The sequence below is a fragment of the Geotrypetes seraphini genome, chromosome 12 (genome assembly GCF_902459505.1).
Source record: "Geotrypetes seraphini chromosome 12, aGeoSer1.1, whole genome shotgun sequence".
Classification (NCBI taxonomy): Eukaryota; Metazoa; Chordata; class Amphibia; order Gymnophiona; family Dermophiidae; genus Geotrypetes; species Geotrypetes seraphini.
The window spans coordinates 20071912-20088464 of record NC_047095.1 but is presented as its reverse complement, the minus strand read 5'-3'; the positions used below and the strand labels follow the sequence as shown (position 1 = coordinate 20088464).

At 41.3% G+C, this 16553-nt stretch overlaps 1 long non-coding RNA gene across 1 annotated transcript in view; it reads left to right on the top strand.

Annotated features, from left to right (window-relative positions):
• The window catches only part of LOC117346780, a 60238-nt gene extending 46464 nt beyond the window's left edge, over positions 1-13774 (top strand). Inside the window, exon 5 of the long non-coding RNA XR_004536661.1 lies at positions 13520-13774. This is a non-coding gene — a long non-coding RNA (uncharacterized LOC117346780). The remainder of the gene's footprint in view (positions 1-13519) is intronic.
• Positions 13775-16553: the final 2779 nt, after the last annotated feature.

Sequence of the window (16553 nt, the reverse complement as noted above, 5' to 3'; positions counted from 1 at the left end):
TCTTTACGGTAATGTGGCCTCCAGAATTGCACACAGTACTCCAGATGAGGTCTCACCATGGTTCTATACAGTGGCATTATGACTTCAGGTTTGCGGCTGACGAAGCTTCTATTGATACATCCCATCATTTGCCTCGCCTTGGGTGAGGCCTTCTCCACTTGTTTGGCAGCCTTCATGTCTGCACTGATGATCACTCCCAAGTCCCGTTCCTCTGAAGTCCTAGCTAGTGTTTCTCCATTCAAGGTGTATGTTCTTCATGGATTTCCGCTGCCGAGATGCATGACCTTACACTTCTTAGCGTTGAAGCCCAGCTGCCATGTCGTGGACCATTTTTCCAACTTGATCAGATCCTGCGTCATACCATCCGTGGGATTGCTTCCACCCACTATATTACACAGTTTGGCGTCGTCGGCGAACAGCGCTACTTTACCCTGAAGCCCTCGGGTCAAGTCCCTTATGAATATGTTAAAAAGGGATGGTCCCAGGACTGAGCCCTGAGGCACACCGCTAGTCACCTCCGATGTCTCAGAGAGGGTGCCATTGACCACCACTTTCTGAAGTCTTCCACTCAGCCAATCGTTGACCCACGCCGTTAGTTTCTCACCTAACCCCATCGATTTCATCTTGTTTAATAGTCTACGGTGTGGGACACTGTCAAAAGCTTTACTGAAATCCAAGTATACTATGTCCAGAGACTCTCCCGAGTCCATCTTTCCTGTCACCCAATCAAAGAAGCTGATGAGATTGGACTGGCATGACCTGCCCCTAGTGAATCCATGTTGACAGGGATCCCTCAGATTCCCCTCATCCAATATTGTGTCTAATTTCTCTTTAAGTAGAGTTTCCATGAGTTTACACACTATTGATGTGAGACTTACTGGTCTGTAATTTGCGGCCTCCGCTCTGCAACCCTTTTTGTGCAGAGGAACCACGTTGGCAGTTTTCCAGTCCAGGGGGACTCTCCCCGTATTTAGGGAGAGATTGAAGAGTATTGCTAATGGTTCCGCCAAAACATCGCATAGCTCTCTGAGCACTCTTGGGTGCAGATTGTCCGGTCCCATGGCTTTGTTCACCTTGAGTCTTGACAGTTCTTTGTAAACATCAGCTGGTGTGAACTCAAACTTCTGAAATGGGTCTTCCATGCTTTGCTTTGCTGCTAGCCGAGGCCCGTGCCCTGGTGCTTCGCAGGTAAAGACTGAACAGAAGTAATCATTCAGTAGTTTGGCTTTATCGGAATCTGTTTCTACATAATTCCCGTCTGGTGTTCTAAGGCGTACTATCCCGTTTGCGTTCTTTTTCCTGTCGCTAATGTATCTGAAGAAGGATTTGTCCCCTTTCTTGATGTTCTTTGCTAGAGTTTCTTCCATACGAATTTTGGCCTCCCTGACTGCTGTTTTGACCGCTGCAGACTTTTTCCTGTATTCAATGTTTGCTTCTTTTTCCCCCGTGCGTTTGTATGAGAGAAATGCTCTTTTCTTCTCCTTGACGAGGCACGATACCTCATCTGTGAACCATTGGGGTTTCTTTTTTCTTTGTTGTTTGGTTACCGATTTTATGTAGCGGATAGTTGCCTCATGAAGGATCGATTTCAAGGTTGACCACATAGCCTCCACATTAGTAGTTACTTCTTGAACCTGCAGCGTCTGATAGACGAAATCTCCCATGCGTGCGAAGTCAGTGCCCCGGAAATTGAGTACCTTTGTTTTTGTTTGTGATCTAGGAAAGCCTTTCTTAAGGTTAAACCATACCATGTTATGGTCACTGGTGGCTAGCGTCTCTCCCACCGAGACCTCTGAGACGCTTTCCCCATTCGTAAGTACCAGGTCCAGGATGGCCTGGGCCCTAGTGGGCTCTAGTACCATTTGTTTGAGCCGTACTCCCTTCATGGACGTTAATATCCTCCTGCTATCACAAGTTGTCGCTGATAGTGTGTTCCAGTCTACATCAGGCATGTTGAAGTCTCCTAATAGTACAGCCTCCCCCCGTAAGGTGATATTCTCAATGTCTTCAATTAGTTCTGCGTCCTTGTCCTCCGATTGTCTTGGAGGTCTGTATATCACACCAAGGTACAGGCATTTTTCTCCGCCTCTGGCCAGGTTTACCCAGATAGATTCCCCAGTATACTTGACATCCGTGATCCTGGTTGTCTTAATGTTTTCTTTGATGTATAGTGCTACCCCACCTCCTAACTTACCCTCTCTGTCTTGTCGAATCAGGTTGTACCCTGGTATAGTTATATCCCACCCATGAGAGTCTGTGAACCATGTTTCGGATATTGCTACTATGTCTAGATCTGCATTAACTATTTCTGTTTCTAGTTATAGAAATTTATTCCCTAGGCTGTGTGCGTTAACATACATAGCTCTCCACTCTTTCTGTTTACTAACCTCCTGTAGTGAGCCTCCCATTTGAGTCAAGGTGTCTCCTAGCAATTCTTTTGCAATAAGGGTACTTACCTCAGACTTAGAAGCGTAGTGTTGGTTCTCCACATCAGGATAGTTACTTACTGCTCCGGTGTAAAAGTGGGTACCCACCCCCGACTTACCTAGTTTAAAGCCCTTCGAAGTAGGCGGGCTAGTCTGTGTCCGAAGACATTCTTACCTCTGTTGGTCAGGTGGAGTCCGTCTGGTCCCTGTAGTCCCTGCAGTGTCTCTCCGTGATTCAGGAATCCGAAGTTCATCTCCCGGCACCATCGTTGTAGCCACTCATTCGTCTTCAGGATGCGTTCGTCCCTGTCCCTTCCTCTGCCCCTAACAGGAAGAATGGAAGAGAATACTACCTGTGCTCCTGTCTGCTTCAGCCTCTTTCCCAGAGCTCCGAAGTCTCTAGCTATGTCCTCCAGGGTGTTCTTAGCAGTGTCATTCGTTCCGACGTGGATGAGCAGCATGGGGAAGTGGTCCTGGGGCCTGAGAAGTCTATCGAGACAGGTGGTCACATCTTTTATTCTGGCTCCGGGTAGACAGCAGACCTCCCTCGACTGCATATCCGTTACCATAAAAAAATACAACAACACTTTAGACATTATAGTGAAATATCTGTTACCAAACCAATGTAAGTCATTCTTCTGCAAGGTTTATTCTATTTTTGTGCTGTGCAAACTGCTGGGCTTCTAGCATCTGAGCAGAATGCCTTCTTTGGTGGTAGGTTTCCGACTCACAGACTGATGTAGTAAGATAACCAGATGAGTATCTTTTGGCTCATATTTTAATGCACATTTTTGAGTTAAAATTTACTCATAATTTAATAAGATTTTAACTCATAAAAATGAGTATTAACATTTAAACAAAAATGCGTGCCAATATTAGAGTGCCTCCATGCAAATCCCATTTAAATGAAGGGATTAGCTACTACTCACCCTCACTGCAAGGTGTGTTAAGGTTTTGAATGCTTAATTCATATTTTTTTAACCCTTGAAATTTAACTCTTTGGTCAGAGGTGGAATAAAGTTTGCTATATTTCTGGGGCTCGTATTAGTCTATGGTGCTGTGTGAATTTGAGCCAAGACTTGGAGTTCCTGGATGTGGGGGGTTATGGACTTGGGATCCAGGATGAACCACTACATCTGGGGGCCCTGTGTTCAGAGACCATGGTGGCACGGCACCCTAGACTAACATTAACCCTAGAAACATAGATTAACTTCATACAACCTGTGATCCAGGAGCTACATTTCTTATACAGCTTCTTATATCCCACAATTTTCAACAGGGAATCGTTGTGGTTTACAGCAAGATGAGTTACATTTGTGATATATGTTATTGATAAGCGAGTTTAATATTGCCAGGTTAATTTAGGGATGGCAGTCTGTGGGATGAAGAGGGCTGGGGAGAGTTAAGTCTACTGGGGGAAGATATATGTCTTGAATCTTTTCCTGAACAGGCAATGTGTGGGTAGTTGTCGCAGACTGTTCCAGATATGTGGTCCTAGGAACTCGAAGGTGGAGTTAAGCATCCTCTTCTGATGTACTCCTTGAGAGGATTGGAATGGTATCTTACATCGCTGTGTGGTCCTTGAATAAAGGAAAGTGTGCGAGACTAGAATTCTAGCCACTAGTCTACTGGGGTTTTCTCAGAAGATGGATGTGAAACACACAGGCTAACTTATAGTGAATTCTTTTTTTTTTTCATAGGTAGCCAGTGTAGTTTGAGTAGCAATTGGCTAACCCTCTCAAAGTGGTGGGATTGGAAGATCAGCCCTGCAGGTGATTTAGTTCTTTCTCTGTGGCACCATAGTAGAAGGAGTTGAAATAGTCTAGGTGGGGCAGCAAGACAGCTTGCGCCACCTTCCTATAGCTGCTTTGGGACAGGGTCGATCTGATTGATCTTAATTGTTTCAGTCTGAAGAAAAACTTCTTTTTTTCAGAGAAGCAATCTGGCCTTTGAATGTTAGAGAGGAATCTAGGGTAACTCCTAACATTTGCAGAATTTGTTATCTTGAGCATCTTGCCTGTAGGTAGCAGTAGTTCTTTGCAATGTAGCAGGCTGTAGTTGCCGAACCAGAGCACCCTGGTCTTTTGTTTGTTGATTTTAAGGAAGTTGTTATGGACCCAGGTACTCAGTCTTTCAATGGCAGCTTTTATGAGGTGCAAAGTGTCTTCCAGTTATTCTTTGGCTGCGCAAAGTATGAAAATGTCATCAGCGTAGGAGAAAATGTGTGACTGAGGGAAGGAGAGACAGTTGCCCACTGCTCTTAGGTAGATGTTGAATAGGGAGGGTGAGAGAAGAGCCTTGTGGGGTCCCATAGGAGGACATCCAACTCTGGGATCTTTGGCTGCCCTTCCAAACCTTATAGGACCTGTTTTTCAAGAACTGTGAGAACTAGCTGAGGACTGTTCCTTGCATACCCAGTTTGTTTAATCTCAGGAGCAGGAGTGAGTAGTCCACAGTGTCAAAGGCAGCTGAGATGAACTGCATCAAGACTGACTACCCTTGCTCAGATAGTATTTGGCTGTTGAGGTTAGTTCCCATAGAAATGTTTCGGGGCTGTGCATGGCTCTGAAGCTGTGTTGCGTGCTGTGGAATCCATCCCATTGGTTAATGAAGTCGGATAATTGTGTGTTGACACAGAATTTTAACAGTTATGCTGGCCAGGCTAAGCTCTCGACCCTTGCTATGTTGAGGCCTGGGGCTTTTGGTATAGGTGTCAGCGTAATTACCAATACTACATTGGGGTAGATGCCTTTGCTTAAGCATGTATTGATCAGGTCTGTCAACCAAAGGAGGAAGGCGGGTGTGTGTGTGCGTGTGTAGTTTTATTGGACATATGTCTAGGTAGGATGATTTTTTGGAGAGCCTCAGCCAGTTTGAGATCTCTTTGGGTGTAACAGGGGAGAAGTTTAACCAACATCTGTCAGCAGGGATACCTTCCTCAGCTGTGCGGCATGCTTGGTCCTGTCTAACACTTTCTTCTAAGGAATGTGTGACGGATTCCCTCACTGTCCTGGCTTTCTCCTGGAATTAGTGTGCCAACTGCGCTACGTCCAGTTGATTTGAGGCTGAGCTGCTACAGATGGTCTGCATTGAAGTCAAAGAGTCAAAAATCTTGAAGATGCTTTTAGTGGAGTTTTCTGACTTATGAGGTTCTTGTAGTTTGCCCTTTTGGCCTCAGATACGGCTTGTTGGTATTGTTTTATTTTTCTTCTCCATTGGATGCGACGGTCCTGCATCTGTTTTTTCTTCCAGGCTCTTTCCAGTCACCTGGCTTTAGTTCTTAAAGTAAGTAATCTGTCCAAGAACCAAAGAAACTAAGCAGTGAAGAAACTGAGTCTGAGCTCTCAAGTTAGAAGGACTCTGACTTTGTTCCTCCACTCACATACTCTATTCCACTAGATAGCTACATCTGCTCAGCTGACCACCCTCTCCTATTCAAGTTTCAAGTTTATTCAAATTTTGTTATCTCACCTTTTCAAAATTTCAAAGCGGCTAACATTCATGAAACATTTGAGAGGGGTAAAGACAGTTAAAACAAAATAATAAAAAGACATCAAATATTAAAATGATATCATTTTAGGATAAACAAAACAAAAACAAAAGCAACAATGACTAAGCATTAAAGCAGACAACTGTACTGGCACAAAGATGAGGGGGAAGAACTACAATATTTTTGAAAGGAAAGAACAAATAAAGATAAAACAAAACCTACTCCACCCAACTATTTATGTTCCCATATTCAACTGAATTAACTGAATGGGTGGGTGCAGTTTGGTCCTTGGGGGTAAGGGGAGAGTGTGGCACAGTGGTTAAAGCTACAGCCTCAGCACCCTGGGGTTGTGGGTTCAAACCAACGCTGCTCCTTGTAACTCTGGGCAAGTCACTTATTCCCCCCATTGCCCCAAGTACATTAGATAGATCGTGAGCCTTCCAGGACAGACAGGGAACTCCTGGGGTGGGGTTGGGAGTAGAAGAGTAAACGGAGTGGGGATTAGGTTAATAGATGAATTGGAGTTATTAGGTAGAAGGTGAATGGGTCTGTTTTTTGGCGAACACACCTTCCTCAGGGGTCCAGTTGGATACAATGGTCTCAGAAAACAAATGCAGACTAAAAACAGTATGAGTTTTTATTGTGTTATGTAGCTTTTAGTTTCTGTTTTTATTATTACGGTATGCATGTTAAATTGTACACCGCCTAGTACAATATGATAGAGCAGTTTATAAATATGTTTTAAAAAATTTAACATTAAGAGGCTAAGCAGAGTTATAGAGAGAATCCAGACGCTAATTACCTCTACATGCTCCAGCAGTCTGAATGACTCTTGCAAGAACCTTCTGCGTTTAAGCTTATTTTAAAGAATAGGAAAAATTGAGATAGATTAAATTATTCATTCTGGTGGGAATACCTATGTTATATCTTTAAAATGGAAAAGTTTATGGCCATTCAGAAGGGATATTATAAAAAATTTATGGAAGTTTGGGAACCATTAACTAAATATTGTAAAGATTGATTTACTTGTATAACTGAGGAAACCATGCACATCCGGGGAGGGGGATAGGTTTTGGCATTTGTTAGGAAGTATTTAAGGGTTGATTACAAGTATTTTTATGAGATGTTGGTTAAGGGGAAGTGGGTGGGAGAAAATAAGTCTTGTTTTTATTCGATTAAGTATATTGTGCTGTAATGATAATATTTTATGTAAATGCATCATTTTTGTGCACAATTGAAGTTTTAAAAATGAATAAAGAATTTAAAAAAAGAAGCATTGCAGGGGAGGAAGCTCTGAAAATTATCTTATTCACTTACAAACTTTTAAATATACCCCTCTTTCCATTCTTTTAATGCACACTTCTCTTTGCACAGAAACTGGGACTTAACATTTTTTGCATATCTAATATTCAAAAGGTTTCTGTGATATCATGGCCCTTATTTTAAACGCTCTCTCTATATTTGGGATGTCTTAGAACTGGCATTTAGACATCCAAATTGCATGGACATCCAAACCCTGCCTTTATAAATCAAGATTTGGAAGTCTAAAACTGTAGTATGTCCTTATGGCAAAGGGGCATGGTTTGGGCATGTTTTGGGAGGGACTAGGAAGGAGCAAATTATGGACATTCGACTCCAATTTCAGAAGGAGAAGAATGGCTATGTTCAAAAAGATGGACATCAGTATTTAGACCTGGTGCCTGGCATGTTCAAGTTACAGAAAGGTGCTCCAATTGTTCAGCTCTCTACTCCAAAGGCTATTCAGGTACAGTATCAGCACATAGCTCCAATGCAGGTACAGTAGCTATTTTTCTATTCTGGAGAGCAAACAGTTAAAAAAAATCACAAACTGCTGCAGTGGGCTTGAACCCAGGTCTTTAGCCCATTGCTGTAACCATTAGGACACTCCTCTAATCCTTACATGGCTATTTTATTATATAGATTTTCCTATGTCAAGTGTCAAGTGTATTAGGCTTTTATATACCGCCTATCAAGGTTATCTAAGCGGTTTTACAATCAGGTACTCAAGCATTTTCCCTATCTGTCCCGGTGGGCTCACAATCTATCTAACGTACCTGGGGCTATGGGGCTATGCTGTCATAATCTTGCCCATGCCTCTTGTTTTGCCCTGTTCTTAGTTTAGACCTTTTGTGTTGTAAAATGGATGTTAATGCTGGATGCAACCAGCACACGGTCATTCATTTCTCATGTATTTTAGAACAGGTTGTATGTCAGCAGATTCTTTGCTAAAAATGCTAGCACAACTAGCGATGTACTGACTTGGACATCCTTATTCTGAGTTGGAAGTCCTTTCTAAAATGCTTTTCTATGAGTAGAGCATAAGAATGTAAGAAGATAAGCTTGAAGAAAAGATGGCCGAGAGAGAATAGGGTAAAATTTATAATATCATTAGTGGGGTACAATGATTCAATAGGGAATGGCTTTTTAACCTGCTAAACAACACAAAAACAAGAAGACACTTCATGAAGAAATGAGAAATCGATATACTTATAGCATCTGGTGGAGATTGAATGCTGGGATTGATAGTTCTTGATCTGACTCCTAGCTGGTTAAAAAGCACTTAGAGGGCTAAGTGCTAATATTCAGTGTGAGATAGCCACTGAATATTAGTGTTTAGTGGATAGTAGGCTATTTTATATGATTTAGCCAGCTATGCATGAAATTTAAAGGGCTGGCCAGCTCTAAGTTTAGCAGTCAAATTGGGCCACTTAAATAGTTGGTCTAGCTTTGGCCACTAGAAGCTTTTAATATCAATTTAGCTGGCTAAGTGGCTAAAAATAGACTGGATATTCAATGCCGGTCATCCTAGCTAACTCCCATTGTCTGAGTATTGGATCCTGTGTGCTTGACTCCCACTTCCCTAGCTATCATATCTCAGAGTGAGGAGAAAGGTCTTTGCTTCTAAAACCATCAGGAAAGTACCCAACCCAGTTGAATTTGGGAAAAAAGTTGAACTTTACCCTGCGGTCACAGATGTTGCAGAATTTTCTTCTTATTGGGATAAGGTCTGCACTACAATCCTTGATGATATAGCTCCCCAATTCCCTATTAAGAGACATCCTGGGAAATTCAAGGAATAGTTTGATACTGATTTACATACCATGAAACTTCAAATAAGATGATTGGAGAGAAAGTGGTTGAAATCTAGAACTAAAGAAAATTGAAATATTTGGGGGATAGAGGTTCACAATTATAAACTTTTAATTAAAGAAAAATGGAAAGCTTTTTACTCTGCAAAAGTAGGATTAACTGTCACCAATACAAAAAAATTATTTCAACTTGTCTCTAATGCTTTCAATACAGCCAGATTTACACAATCTAATTATAATGAAGTTCCTTCTTCAAATGATCTTGCCAACTATTTTAGTTCCAAGATTATTTCTTTGAGTTCATCTTGTAAATTTCAGGGGGATCTGGACATTGACATAAGAACATAAGATGTAACACAGGTATAGAAAGCTAACCAGGTAATAAGTATAGAAACCCAACAGGTCGTGCATGTGCAAGACCAGAGGGTTAGGACTACGATGGGAAGATAGGACTTCAATGAGAAACCAAGGTGGCAAGGGAGCCCCTTCTGGCGATTCAGACAGGTCGTGACCTGTTTGGGAAGCCGCGGGAGCGGACTGCCGGGAAGGATGGACCTATGGTCTGACCCGGCGGAGGCACTGCTTATGTTCTTATGTCCCCGCTGAATTATAAGATGAACCTATTTAACTGGTTATCGGGAGGGCACATTATCATTACACCAATAGTTAAAATTTTAAAGAACCTTCTTCACTGGTCTCTAATTACAGACCTATTGCTTCTATTTCGCTATTTAGCAAAATAATGGAGGGTTTGGTTCAATTACAACGCTCGAGTTACCTGGAGTGGCATGCTTTGCTTCATGATTCCCAGTCAGGCTTTCGTTCTCAATACAGTACAGAAACAGTGCTTGCTGCTATTCTAGATTGTCTTCACAACCTGTTCAGTATGGATAGTAATGCCCTCATTATGCAGTTCATACCAAACTATGTAGATCATACCAAACTATTAGAATATTTAGACTGACTTGGGATACGAAATAATGTCTATGCCTGGTTTCAGGGCTTTTTATCTTCCCATACTTATCAAGTTAGAATGGATAATGTTTATTCTCATGAGTGGCAAAATCCATGTGGTGTCCCTCAGGGCTTACTTCTTTCCCCTCTGTTGTTTAATGTTTATCTTTCTTCTTTGGGTACTAAATTGGGCAAATTGTGCTTAAAATTGTTCAGCTATGTTGACGATATTACGATCGTAATTCCCTGTCCTTCGGTTGCTAATATCACACACATTGTTGAGGAAGTGTTTGATCTAGTTGAGGGATGGATGACAGAATTTAGATTAAAGTTTAATTCCAAAAAAACAAAATTATTTTTTGCTACACCTAGTCAGATTAACACTGAGACTTCTATCACTATAAAAACTGCACAATATTCGATTCTCTTTACTGTTAAGATTTTGGATATTACCCTTGACCAAAACCTAACCATGTGTAATCAAGTTACTACTGTAGTCCGCAAAGGCTTTCATATTCTTTGGAAATTACGTACACTCAGAGCTTACTTCGATTTCGGTGTTTAAGCTGTTGGTATAATCTTTGGTACTAAGCCGTTTGGATTACTGTAACGTTATTTACTTAGCTGGTAATAAGAAAAATCTTTCCAGACTGAAAATCATTCAAAATACTGCTGTCAGACTCATTTATGGTCTGAAAAAGTTTGGTCATGTTTCTCATCTCTATCATGAGCTGCACTGGCTGCTGGTCATTTTCAAGTTAGGCTGCATTTATTACAGAGTGGTAGCTGGTGAAGCTCCTTCTTACATGATTGATTGATTTTGCTTTTCCTCTCAAAAATATTCTTGAAGCTCTTAAGCCCTGATGACTTTCCCTATTGTGAAAGGTTGTAAACTAAAGAGATATTACGATCGTATGCTTTCATACCAGGCTGCAATTTGGGATTTCAAATCTTTGCTACTTTCTTCAGCTTCATATTTTCACTTTAGGAGACATTTTCAAAATTCTTGAGTTTCTAGTTTTCTTATTCTTTATTGTTTTGTACACCTAGTTTAACCTTTTGTTAACTGCATAGAACTTAAAGATAATGCGGCCTAGAAATGGATTTTATGGTTGTGTTATGTTACCCCAGCCAATGCATCAAGTTTTGGAGGAGATTAAGGGCTTTGGCTCTCCCAGCCATAATGCCAAAAGGAGTTCAGAAGGGGTGAGAGTGACAAAGGTACTGGAGTCTTTGGTACTTGTTTGGAAGTGTAAACTGTAACAGGAAACCAGCATCGCTATGTCTAAGGAGAAAGGAAGATTGGTGCAGTTGAAGAAAAAGGAGTCATGGGATATCCTGGTCCTGAGAAACAGGAAGGTGACAAAGTACATCCCTGGGATCTACAAAGAGATGAGAAAATGAGTGTTTTTCATATCTGGGTGTAAATCAGCATGCATAAGTGTTTGCATGAGCACATTATATGGAAAAGAGTGGACTATCATTATTTTTCTGCTTGTTTTCATTTGTTAATGACATTGGATATGCCACTTGACATTTATGGTTTATTAACTTATATTCCACCTTTATCCACTTCTCATTGCAAATGACAGCCCTTCTCTAGTAGACTCATGTAGGACTTTGAAGGAACTTATACTTGTGTGCATAATTTCTGACTAATATATTATATGCAGTGGTTCCATCTCTTCTCTACTACTTGAGCACCTCTCGCCTCCCACGTATCTCTTGAAATGTTCACCGATGCGAGCAGCACCTTCCATCTGCTGCTTGTGCAGGCCTAGGTTCCCTTTTGACATCACATCCTAGTCCGTCAACCACACAGTGATTTCAGAAGGGAGCCAAGGCTGGCGCGAGCAGCAGGTGGAAGATGCCACTCGTGCTGGCAAACATCTAAAGAGGTATATGTGTGTGTTGGGGGGGGAGGGGAGAGGAGGAGAGGTACTGTTGCCCCTGTGAAGACGGCACCCAGGGTGGTCCACCCCATATACTATGCCACTGGTTATATGCATAGGTGCAGCAATTAGGCACTAACATATCAACTTAATGGGTGACTTAAGTGTTGCACATAGTGGCATAGCGAGAGTGAGTGGCACCCAATCCACCCCCAACTGCATGTGCACCCCTTTCCCTTCCCCCGTACTTCTTTAATTTTCCTGCCACAAGCAGCATCACGAACTTGCCCGCGTTGTGTCTGCTCTCCCTCTGACGCCAGTTCCTAGGTACGGGACCCGGAAATGATGTCAGAGAGAGACGACACCACTGCGAGCAGCAAGTTCGTGATGCTGCTCACTCTGGGAAAAATAACAAGGTACAAGGGAAGGAAAGGGGTGCATTCGCTGCAGCGTGTGTGTGTGTGTGTTGGGGGTTGGGAAGCAACATGGACGGAGAGGAGGACGGGTGCCGGCACCCCACCAAGACGGCGCCCGGGGTGGACCACCCCCATTCCCCCTCTTACCACGCCCCCGCTTACACGTAGTTTTTAAGTTCGTAAATACTTAGTTAGGCTTGTATTCTACAAAAGAAAGCAGGATCTCTCTAAGATGCCTACAGGTAATTATAGACTTGCCCAACTTCACAAGAAACTGCAGTGAGACATGAACCAGCCCTTCCTTGTTTTACTCTCCTTCTCCACTCCATCGTTGACAATGAAATCGTGAGTTAAGACCCTTCTTAGACTCAAACTGAATGCACAAAGTACGTTGGCAGAATACCTAATAGATGTAGAAAAATCTGTCACATTTTGAAGGAACAAAGCAATTAAGGCCTGAAATATTTCCTAGTCAAAATGCAGAAAGAGTTCATGCAGAGTTAACTATTTAAAAAATATCCCTGGAGTCTTAGCATTATCACAGTACTTTATACAGACTTTTTTTTTTTTTTTCTTCATAACTCTTATCTGACTCCGAAATAAGTATGGGTTCTTTGGGTTCAAATTGCTAACATTCATCTTGGAACAAAACTGTCCAAAAGATACAAAGATAAAGGGCTTGTGTGGAAGAAAAAATGGTTACAGAAGCAGAAATTTCTGACAAGAGTGTTAAAAACCATGCTGCCTCTATGACTCCTATTCTTTTCTGGTTGCAAACCATTAAACATACCAGCAAGTGAGGCAATTAATCTAATACGAAATGGCTGCATCTTTATTAATACAATTTAATTACATGAGCTGCAAGAAATTATCAGTCTGATGCTTTTTGAATGCCTTTAGTTGCTTCTCCCTTTGAAGCACGACCAAGCTGCTTCTCAATAATCTGACAGTTTCACAGCTGTTTTCCAATCTATATAAAATGACTGTGCCGCTCTTCCTCTCTGTGGTTTCACTGCCAATACAAACTGGGTTTTACTTAAATCCCTCTAGGATACAAGCCTTTTTCTAAATGGGCGAACATCCATAAAATATATCCTCTGATAAGATTAAAGATGTCACAAGCAGGAACAGAGAAGCCACACTTGGAAATGCTTCCCTATTTACCACAGTCTCTCTTTTATTGCATTTCAAATGAAGAAGGTAAAATATTGACCTTTTTGTTTTGCCCTAGGATTGTCAACTGGCTCCAGACCTTTAGAACAGGCTGCTGGACTTCTTGCTATATACCAGAAATGCAGGGAGATGAAAGTCTGGCTTTTCTTAAAGAATACTCATATAATAGAGAAATCAGAACTACAAGACCCTGCATGCAGTGGGGCTAATATCAGAGCTGCATTAGCCTGCCCTGAATGAATACAACTACATAGTTAATGATAGGGATTTGCTTTTGTTTGAAATGAAACAGGACATTTCATGAAATTGTTTTTATAAATGCAATAACATTTCAATTATTTTTTTTTTTAAATTGACGCACACCACAGTCCTCCCTTAAATATTCTCCCAGATCCATCCTGGCTTCCTTCAGTCTCTTTTGTTGTAAGGGTCCCTCTTTATGGGGCAGGAGTGATCCCCTTCCTCTCCTGCACTGCCTGTGTGGCTATTGCAAAATATGCCACCAGACAGGTCTGGATTTTGGTTTAGGCAATGTCTTAGAGCTCTTGTTGCTGTCATGACTCAATCCAAGCTGGTCCTGGAGCAAGAGTTTGTGATCTAAAAAGTACACCAAGAGAGTTAACTTAAGGAACAAGGATTAAGTGCACACTACCTAAGGATGAATCAGCGGAGGTGGAGTCAGACCATCTGTAAACCAAATGACAGCAGTTTGTGACGAATTCAGAACCAAGCAATTACTGAAAACCAACCTGCAACCTCGTCTAAACTGATTTGAATCTTGGAAATATCAATGTGAAAGGGATCAAAATAAATGATCAGAAAAATATCATCAGCATAACAGAATATAGTACATGAAACCCATGATTATGGATGAGTGTAGTAAGGGGGCTCAAAAGTATTTTAAATAACAGTGGAGCTAGGATTGACTCCTGTGGAAATAGGATGTTGAGTTGGGTAAATCCAAGGATAGACAGACCACTATTCTGCAGAAAGGAAATAAACTAATTTAGCACTGTCCCCTGAATGCCAATTGCCTCCAGTCTTGACAGGAGGGTATGGACAAGCATTGTCTGTATCATATGAATCGTTGTTGCATGACTTGTAATCTTGTCCAAATCCATGTTTATTTGTAGGGTGGTGTAAGTTGATTTTGCATGGTTAAAGTTTTTAGGGCACACTAATAAATCAATACACACTAACAAAGGCATATGCCTATTGCCTGTTTAATTAACCAACAACTCCGTCTTCATAGAGAATGACATAGTGACAGAATTTGTCCCTGTGCATAACCACGAGAAACCATCCCCGTGTCATTGTTTAAGGAGAGAGGGAAGAATCAGAGTATGAATGGGCACAAACGCTGACGCTCTAGTCTTGCATCGAAGAATACTGGTGTAGAAGGCCTGTAGTTGAGATAGACACTAAGGAATGACAGTCTCTGGTATCCAGAGCAGATACTGTGATGTCATAATGCCTCATTCCACCAATGCCTAAGAGCCAACCTCATCAATGATGTCACAGTGGGTTCATTGTCCTATACTTGGCTCACATAAGAATCAGAGTATGAATGGGTACAACCACTGACCCTCAAGCCTTACATTGAAGAATGCTGGTGTAGAAGGCCTGAGGTTGAGATAGACGCTAAAGAATGACACGGGATGGCTTCCTGCAGTAATCTACGGGGACAAATTCTAATCTAATCTAATCCAATCCTGTCTTCAGTTTATATACTGGGTCATATCCTGTTGGAGCTCGACTTGGTTTACAAGTGATCAAAGACCAGAATCCACATGAAAGTAAAAAGGTAAGAGAAAAGAGATTAGTTAAATCTATCATAAAAGTAAATATTGCAATGCTGTCAATTAGTAGATTCTATAGGTATAACTGTTTAGATATTGTGAGAACAGAGTTTTTAAGACTTTTACAAAATCATTGCAGCTGTCCTGTTAATCTAACAGAATCAGGAAGTCCATTCCAAGTCTCTACCAACTTAAAAGCAATTCTGTCACCGTGTCATTCTCATTGCTTACCCATCAAATGATAGCCCAGCCATAATACTGTATATGAACTATATGCAACTGACAGACCTTCAGAGGGAGAAGAGAGGTGGATATGAAAATGCTCTGATCGCACAGACATCTTGGCAATAACCTTAATCACAAACAACAAAATATCTAATTGAATGATTCATGTAGCAGTTGTACATCATGTAATACTGAGGTACAACTATTAAGTTTTATTTAAAATTTGGTACTATCGCTTATAATAAAATCGGGATATAGTAAAATAAAAATAACCTAGACAGGAACAACCATGAACTAACATGCCACATAAGGAATACAGGTAGAACTACAATACATGAAGAAAAAGGCACAAATAAGGGAATTATGATACGGGGGGTAAAATATATAAATGATGTAATCTATAAAAATATTGAATCATGGAAGGTTGAAGAACTGGGATAGTGGTTTAATCTTCAAAAGCTCCCTATACAGAAAGGACTTTAAAGAGCTCTTGAATCGATCTAGTGCGGATTTCCATCTTAGAAAAGAAGGCAGCGAGTTCCACAACTGAGGTGCGTATATTGAAAAGATCTCCTTGCGTCTGGTATTAATTTTTTTTTTTTTTTGAGAAAAAGATATCATTGTCTTAAGGGATACCTTGCCTTCTTGTCAGCTGTTGTTAGGTGTCTTCCACTGGTGGACCTGGTCTCTCCAGCAGATACGTAGCTCTGTTACTCCATCACTGTGCTATTCAGTCCCTACGTGGATGGCAGCGTTTGTGGATAGGTGAAGTGTGCTAATTCCTGCAGCTGGGTCACTGCGCGTTGTCTGTTGGTGCATGTACACAGGACGGCAGAGAGTAGATAAACATCACCCACACTCTCTTTTATATATGGGCACATTGTTTATTTTATTGAAACAAGTAAAATAAAAGGTCAGATTGATTTCAGTGCTATAACTTCAGGTGATATGTTACCTTTAGATCTATTCGCGTTCCTAGACCATTCTTCACGTAGAAAGATCATTTATCCACCTCTTCTAGTAAACTGTGCTAGCAGTCTGTAGCGCAGAGAGCCGCGCTGAATGGCC